An 8,393-nucleotide genomic window follows, 5' to 3' on the forward strand; every position below is an offset into this window, starting at 1 on the left:
TTTCATAAGAAAATTGTGTTTTAAATTTTCTTCCTCCATCCCACCCTTCCCCCACCCATTGAGAAAGGAAGAAATATGATATAAATTATACACAGAAGTCATGCAAAATGTATATCCATATTAGCCATGTTGCAAAAGAAAACATACATTAAAAAAAACAAGAAAATAAAGAATATACGTGTTAATCTATACTCAGAATTCATCAGTTCTCTCTCTCTGGAACTGGATAGCATTTTCTATCATGGGCCCTTTGGAATTGCCCTGGATCATTGATTTGATCAGAGTAGCTAAGTCTTTCACAGTTGATCATCCTCACAATATTGCAGTTACTGTATACAATGTTGTCCTTGTTCTGCTCCCTTCACTTTGTATCAGTTCCTATGTCTTCCGAGGCTTTTCTGAAACCATTCCCCATGTCATTTCTTATAGCACAACAGTATTTCATCACAATCATATATCACAACTTGGTCAGCCATTCCTCAAATGATAGGCATCTCCTTGATTTCCAATTCTTTGCTACCACAAAAGGAGCTGTTATAAATATTTTTGTACAAATAGGTCCTTTTCTTTTTTCTTTTATTTCTTTGAGATACAGACCAAGTAGTATTATTGTTGACCCAAAGGGGATTCACAGTTTTATAGTCCTTTGGGTGTGGTTCCAAATTATTCTCCAGAATGGTTGCACCAGTTCACAACTCCACCAACAGTACATTAGTGTCCCAATTTTTCCACATCCCCTCCAACATTTGTCATTTTCTGTCATGTTAGCCAATCTGATACATGTGAAGTGGTATTTCAGAGATGTCTTGATTTGAATTTTTCGAATCAGTAGTGATTTAGAGCATTAGCAATGACTTTTTTTAAAACTTCTTGCTTATGGACCAAAAAGCAAGACTTTTATTGCTCTTCTTTTAAAAATGAATTTAGTATTTTTCCCCAATTAAATACAAAAACAATTTTCAACATTCATTTTTGAAACTTTGAGTTCCAAATTCTTTCCCTTCCTCTCTCTCTACTCCCCTCATTGAGAAGGCAAACAATTTGATGTAGAATATACAAATGTAGTCAGGAAAAATATATTTCCCTATTAGTCATGTTGTGAAAGAAAATGTAGACTAAAGAAAAAACCTCAAGAAAAATAAAGTTAAAAAAAAGTATGCTTCAATCTGTATTCAGATACCATGAGTTCTCCCCTCTCCCCAGGGATGGATAGCATTTTTTTCGTAAGTCCTTCAGAATTGTTTTGAATTATTATATTTCTGAGAATAGCTAAGTCATTCACAGCTGATCATCTTACTATATTGCTGTTACTTTGTATATAATACATTTCATTTTGCATCAGCTCATGTAAGTCTTTCCAGGTTTTTCTGAGAGTACCCAGTTTATCATTTCTTATAGCACAATAGCATTCCATCACAATCACATACCACAATTTGTTCAGCCATTCCTCAATTGATGGGCATCCCCTCAATTTCCAAGTCTTTGCTACCAGAAAAGTGCTACTATAAACATTTTTGTACATATAGGTCCCTTTCCTTTTTTTAAATATCTTTTCAGATCCAGACCTGGTAGTGCTATTGCTAGGTCAGATGATATTCATGGCTTTATAACCCTTTGGTCATGGTTCCAAATTTATCTAAAGAATAGTTAAATCAATTAACAATTCCACAGTGTCTCATTTTTTCCCACATCCTCTCCACCATTTGTCATTTTCCTTTTCTGACTTATTACTTAATCTAGTATGTATGAGGTAGTACCTCAGAATTATATTAATTTGCATTTCTCCAATCACTAGTGATTTAGAGCATTTTTCAAATATGGTTATAAATAGCTTTGACCACTTCATCTGAAAACTGTTCATATCTTTTCATCATTAATCAATTGGGGAATGGCTCTTGTTTTTATAGATTTGACTCAATTCTCCATATGTTTGAGAAATGAGATCTTTATCAGAGAAATTTGCTTCAGTTTTTCTTTTCCACAGTTATGATTGCTAAATGCATTTTCCTCTATCCTATTTCACCCTGGTTTATTTTATTCTCTCTCTCCTTTCACTCTGTCCCTCCTCAAAAAAGTTTAGCTTCTGGCTACTGCCTCCTGCAATCTGCCCTCCTTTCAAGATCAACCCAACCCCTTATATTACCCTCTACCCCTCTTACTTTTTTGAGTATGTTATTCCCTCTTTGAGCCAATTCTGATGACAGTGAGGTTCACTCACACACCCCTACCTCCCCCATTTTCCTTTCCACTGTAAAAATTTTTCTTGCCTCTTTTATGTGAGATAGTTTTCCCCATTCTATTTCTCCCTTCCCCTTTCTCCCAGTGCATTCCCCTTTCTCATCCCTAACTTTATTTTTTTAGATATTATCTCTTCATATTCAGCTCACACTTTTGCCCTCAGTCTATGTATACTCCTAACTGCCCTAATAATAAGAAAGGGGTTTTTTTTATGAGTTACAAGTATCATCTTCCCATGTAGGAATATAAAGAGTTTAACCTTATTAAGTACCTTAAGATTTTGCTTTCCTGTTTACCTTTTTATGCTTCTCTTGAGTCTTGTATTTGAAAGCCAAATTTTCTATTCAGCTCTGGTTTTTTCATCAGGAATACTTGAAAACCCTCTATTTCATTGAATACCTATTTTTTTCCCCTAAAGGATACTACTTAGTTTTGCTGGGTAGGTGATTCCTGGTTGTAATCAAGCTCCTTTGCTTTCTGGAATATCATGTTCCAAGCCCTCCAATCCTTTAATGTAGAAGCTACTAAATCTTGTTTTATCCTGACTGTGGCTCCATGATACTTTAATTGTTTCTTTTTGTCTGCTTGCAGTATTCTCCCCGGATCTGAGAGCTCTTGAATTTGGCTATAATATTCCTGGGAGTTTTCATTTTGGGATCTCTTTCAGGAGGTGATCAGTGGATTCTTTCAATTTCCATTTTGCTCTGGTTTTAGAATATCAAGGCAATTTTCCTTGATAATTTCTTGAAAGATGATGTGTAGACTCTTTTTTTGATCATGGCCTTCAAGTAGTCCAACAGTTTTTTTTAATTATCTCTTCTGGTTCTATTTTCCAGGTCAGCTGTTTTTCCCATGAGATATTTCACATTATCTTCTATCTTTTCATCATTTTGGTTTTGTTTTATCATTTCTTGATTTCTCATAAAGTAATTAGCTTCCATTTGTTCCATTTTAATTTTTAAGGAATTATTTTCTTCAGTAAGCTTTTGGACCTCCTTTTCCTTTCAGCCAATTCTACTTTTCAAGAAGTGTTTTCTTCAGTGAATTTTTGTGTCTCTTTTTTCTATTCGACCAATTCAGCTTTTCAGGGCATTCTTCTCTTCATCTGACTTTTTGTACCTCTTTCACCATTTGGCCTAGTCTGTTGGGTTTTTTTAAGGTATTATTTTCTTCAGTATTTTTTGAGTGTCTTTTACCAAGCTACTGACTCATTTTTTTCATAATTTTCTTGCATCATTCTCATTTCTCTTCCCCATTTTTCTTCTACCTCTCTTACTTCATTTTCAAAATCCTTCCATGGCCTGAGACTAATTCATATTTTTTTTTCTTGGAGGCTTTGGATGTTGGAGTTTTGGCTTTGTTATCTTCTGAGTGTGTGTTTTGAACTTCCTTGTCACCATAGTAACTTTCTATGGTCAGAATATTTTTCTGTTGTTTGCTCATTTTTCTAGTCTATTTCTTGACTTTTAACTCTTTGCTAAAGTGGTGTATTGTTTCCAGGTGTGTTGCAGCTATTTTCAGAGATTCCTCTAAGGACCTATAAGTTTTCTAATACTATTTTATTTTTTTTTTCTGATTACATGTAAAGAAAGTTTTCAACATTCACTTTTAAAAGATTTTGAGTTCCAAATTTTTTTCTTCCTCCCTCCCTCCCCAAGATGGCAAGCAATCTAATATAGGTTATACATGTACAATCATATTAAACATTTTTTCACATTAGTCATGTTGTGAAAGAAGAATTAGAACAAAAGGGAAAAACCAAGAGAAAGAATAAAACAAACAAACAAACAAAAAGGTGAAAAGAATGTGCTTTGATCGGCATTCAGACTCCATAGTTCTTTCTCTAGATTTGGATAGTATTTTCCATCATGAGTTTTTCAAGTTGTCTAAGATTATTGTATTGCTGAGAAGAGCCAAGTCTATCAAAGTTGATTATCATATAATGTTTCTGTTACTATGTACAATATTCTTCTGGTTCTGCTCACTTCACTCAGCATCAGTTCATGTAAGTCTTTCCAGATTTTTCTGAAGTCTGCCTGCTCATCATTTCTTATAGAAAAATAGCATTCCATTACATTCATATACCGCAACTTTTTCAGTCTTTACCCAATTGATGGGCATTCTTTCAATTTCCAATTCTTTACCACCACAAAAACAGAGCTGCTATAAATATTTTGTACACATGGGTCCTTTTCCCTTTGATATAGACCTAGCCATGGTATTGCTGGATCTAAGGGTATGCACAATTTTATAGTTTTTTTGGGCATAGTTCCAAACTGCTGTCCATAATGGTTGAATCAGTTCACAACTCTACCAACAATGTATTAGTGTTCCAGTTTTCCTACATCTTCTCCAACATTTATCATTTTCCTCTTCTGTCATATTAGCCAATCTGATAAGTATGAGGTGGTACCTCAGAGTTATTTTAATTTGCATTTCTCTAATCAACAGTGATTTAGAACATTTTTTCATATGACTATAGATAGCTTTAATTTATTCATCTGAAAATTGCCTGTTCATATCCTTTGACCATTTATCGATTGAGGAATGACTTGTATTCTTATAAATTTGACTCAGTTCTCTATATATTTTAGAAATGAGGCCTTTAGCAGAGACACTGGCAATAAAAATTTTTACCAGCTTTCTGCTTTGAGACTTCTAAGTTTTCAGCTCTTCCAAGGTGGTATGATCTAAGGAGAGGTAGTTTACTACTTTCCAGGCCAGATCTGGTCTCTGAGTGAACACAAGCATTCTTTTCTGCCCTAGAAGTGTGACAAGGGTTATTCCACTGCAGCTACAAAGAGATTCCTATAATCTCCTTCTGATCAGTTGTTCTACCCCTTTACCATCTGTTGGCTCAGAGCCCCAGAAGCAGCCAATGCCATTGTAGTTCCTGCTGCTGATTCAGTGGCTCCAAAAGACTGTTCCTGGTTTTCTGGGACCTGTCTGCCCTGGCTGAGATTGCCCTGGACTACACTCCATTCTCACCCAGCACAATAGACCTTTCCTGTCAACCTTCTAAGTTGTCTTTGGCTGGAAAATTATTCACCCTATCCTTTTGTGGGTTCTGTTGTTCCAGAAATTGAAACAACAGGAGTCCTGTAGCATCTAAGGTAGGATGCATGTGCACTGTCACATTTCCTGTGTTTGTGTTCCTCCTTGTATGTGCCCTACATGCATTCACTCTTCCCACTAATGGTAAGTATATTCAAGGAAGTTTGTGTCTCCACTATACAGATGTGGAGGGACTTTTACTACTTTTCTCACCATGCCATTCATCAAATGCCATTGATCTAAACTAATTATGTGTTCTGCCTGATCATCAAAGGTAAACAAAACAATAAGGGCTTAGGAGCTATGGTTTTAACCAATGTAGATTCATAGAATGCCATCACCTGGAGTTACCTCCTCTGGGAGACCCACCCTAATGAATATCCTCAGGTGTAATACTTTTATGGCTTATAGGATTAAAGGAATCCACTGGAGGAAAATTAATTTTTCTTCTTTTGTTTTCAGGTCTTAATCTGATAGCTGGTATTCATACATGTTTCCTTTGCAAGTCAGACCTGTTGTTTCAAGATAAGTTTGATATGATAGTGTGATCAAGCAGTAATATTCGTTACATTATTGTGTCCATTGTAAATACGGAAGCTGGTATAGATGCTGTATGCTTAGAACACTGGCACCCTGTAATCTACCTAGAAGCACAGAGGAGAGTGGTAGGGTAGCTGCATGGGACAGTGGAAGGATCACTGGCTGTGCAGTGAGAGGACACGGGCTCAAGTTCCTATACTTATATGTGACCCTGAACTAGGCACTTAACCTCCCTGGGTCTCAGTTTCTTCATCTGTAAAATGATGGGGTTGAACTAGATTCCACCCCAATAACCTTTTCCACTCTAAATCTGTGATCCTGTGATCCCAATTCAAGGAGTGCCTATCAATCTAAATGATAAGAGGAGACAGACAAAAAATCTGTATATTTTTTGCAAATTACCTGAGTGAACAGACTATTCTAGAACTGCTACTGAGATTTTAAAAAAAATTGGATTAGACTTGGAAATTAATCATTAAGACTTTAAATGATCCTGAGATATTTCATAAGTAAAAATTCAAATCAAAGAGGAAGTATCCAAAGATACATCAGGAATGACCCTGGAGAAAAAGATATCTTCAGGGTGAGGAGTAGCTAAAGAAACTGATAGGCCTCCACATCCCCCGATTTAAAGATGCTAGACCTGGATCTTCTGCATAACAGGGCAACTATCAAAATACATTTTAAAAAAAAAAACTTCTTTGAAAAAATAAACCTTACTTTTTTATAAGAACTGCTGAGAAAATTGAACAGTAGTCTGGCAAAAATTATGTTTAGTGTCATGCGATGCCAGCATGGCAGTGTTTGTGTACTTGAACCTGAGAAAGGGCTCTGTCACAAAGCACTTAAGGGCTTCTGAGCAATGCTGCTCACCTTGGGTTTTCCACTGTTGCCATTAATCATCTTGTGAACTTTAAGCAAAAGAAGGAAGAAATTGACAAACCTGTAGTCTTCTGTTCTCTTTTCATTCTTGCCTATTGTACAGGGGAAATCAAAATCAATTAAATTTTAAGTAGACTGACACTATAGTATCAGATCCTTCTCACTTCAATGTTCTGAGAGCAACATCTTCCCATATATCAAGCTATATAACATTGTTGCAGTTTTTCCTAAGACGGAAAAACTTTTTCCATGTTCTTGCACAAGTTTACATGTGGATTTGGTATGTATAATAGTAACAGAAAAATTGCCATTTTACTTCAGAAGACCTCCCATTAATGTGGCAATTGAACAAGGTATAGGCTTTGACATTCCTTATTCTCCTGCCATCAAAGACTCCACGATGAGGAGATACACCATTTCCAACGCACTCAGTCTGATGCAGATCTGCAAAGGGAAGAATGTAATTGTATCTAGCTGTGCAAAAAGGCCTTTAGAAATAAGAGGACCATACAATGTAGCAAACTTAAGCTTGTTGTTTAGGCTTTCTGAAAGTGATGCCAAGGCAGAAGCATCCGTAAACTGCATGGCAACACTTCTTCATGGAGAAACCAGAAAGACTGCTTTTGGTGTTATTTATACAACAAAGAAACCAAGAACAACTGAAGAGGAGGACAGTGTTCCAGCCTGCAAAAAAGCCAAGTGTGAGGATTGACTGAAAGAGGTGCCTTGACTTTCACAGATCCACTCCTCTCCTTTCATTGACTGTCACCAACAATCTTGGAAGGAAAAAAAAAACTTTACCAGGCTCCCTGCTTGAATTTTATGTTGGAATTAATCATTTTATAAACCTTTTTTTATGTCCCAATCACTAAAAAAGAAAAAACAGTCCAATGAGCCATGAGTAATAACCTTGGTATCAATTAAGTTCATTTAAATGAAAAATAAAGGAATCATATTTTGTCTCTATTTGCAAGTAGGACATAGTTGACAAAATATTTTAATTCACTGAAATTTCACCTTATCTCTAAGTCTTGTTCTTTAAATACTTTTATGCCTTTTTGTATAACAGTAGCAGTAATTTTTTTTTACATATTATTGTTCAAGCTAAATAGTATGTTTAGGGGTATATTAAAATTTGCCCTCTGAGTAAAACTTTTGTAATACTAATTTTGAGATGAATTTGTCCTTTTTTGGGGGCAGGGGTGAGGGTCTTTTGTTTTAAGATTTTGTTGCAGAAGAAAAATATATTGATGTATTTATTTTGGTACAGTGGATACTTCGCAAAAAATATTCAAATGAATCCCTTTACAAAGTGTATTTCCTCCATGGCCAAGAAGCCAGATTTGTTGTTAACAAAAAAGATACGTCTTTTAACTTTTGTACCAAAAAAAAATTTAGGTCTGGACCAACACCTTCCACCTTTTACCAAGATAAATTCCAAATAGATTTATGACCCATATGTAAAAATTTACATCATAAACAAATTACATAGTTAAGGCAGAAAATATCTTTCAGAAATATGGCTAGGGGAAGAATTTGTAACCAGAAGATAGAGAGGATTGCAAAAGATAAACTGGACAATTTTTTTTACATAAAATTTAAGTTTTTGCAGAAAAAAAAATACCAAAAACAGTTAACTGGGGGAAAAGTCTTCATAGCAAGATTCTCTGACAAAATTC

General features: G+C 35.3%; 1 pseudogene; it reads left to right on the forward strand.

Moving 5' to 3' along the window:
• Positions 1-6,626: 6,626 nt before the first annotated feature.
• Positions 6,627-7,426, forward strand: LOC110206743 (ribonuclease P protein subunit p30 pseudogene; annotated as a pseudogene).
• Positions 7,427-8,393: the final 967 nt, after the last annotated feature.

This window comes from Phascolarctos cinereus, unplaced genomic scaffold, assembly GCF_003287225.1.
Source record: "Phascolarctos cinereus isolate Bilbo 61053 unplaced genomic scaffold, phaCin_HiC Scaffold_5;HRSCAF=322, whole genome shotgun sequence".
NCBI classification, from domain to species: domain Eukaryota; kingdom Metazoa; phylum Chordata; class Mammalia; order Diprotodontia; family Phascolarctidae; genus Phascolarctos; species Phascolarctos cinereus.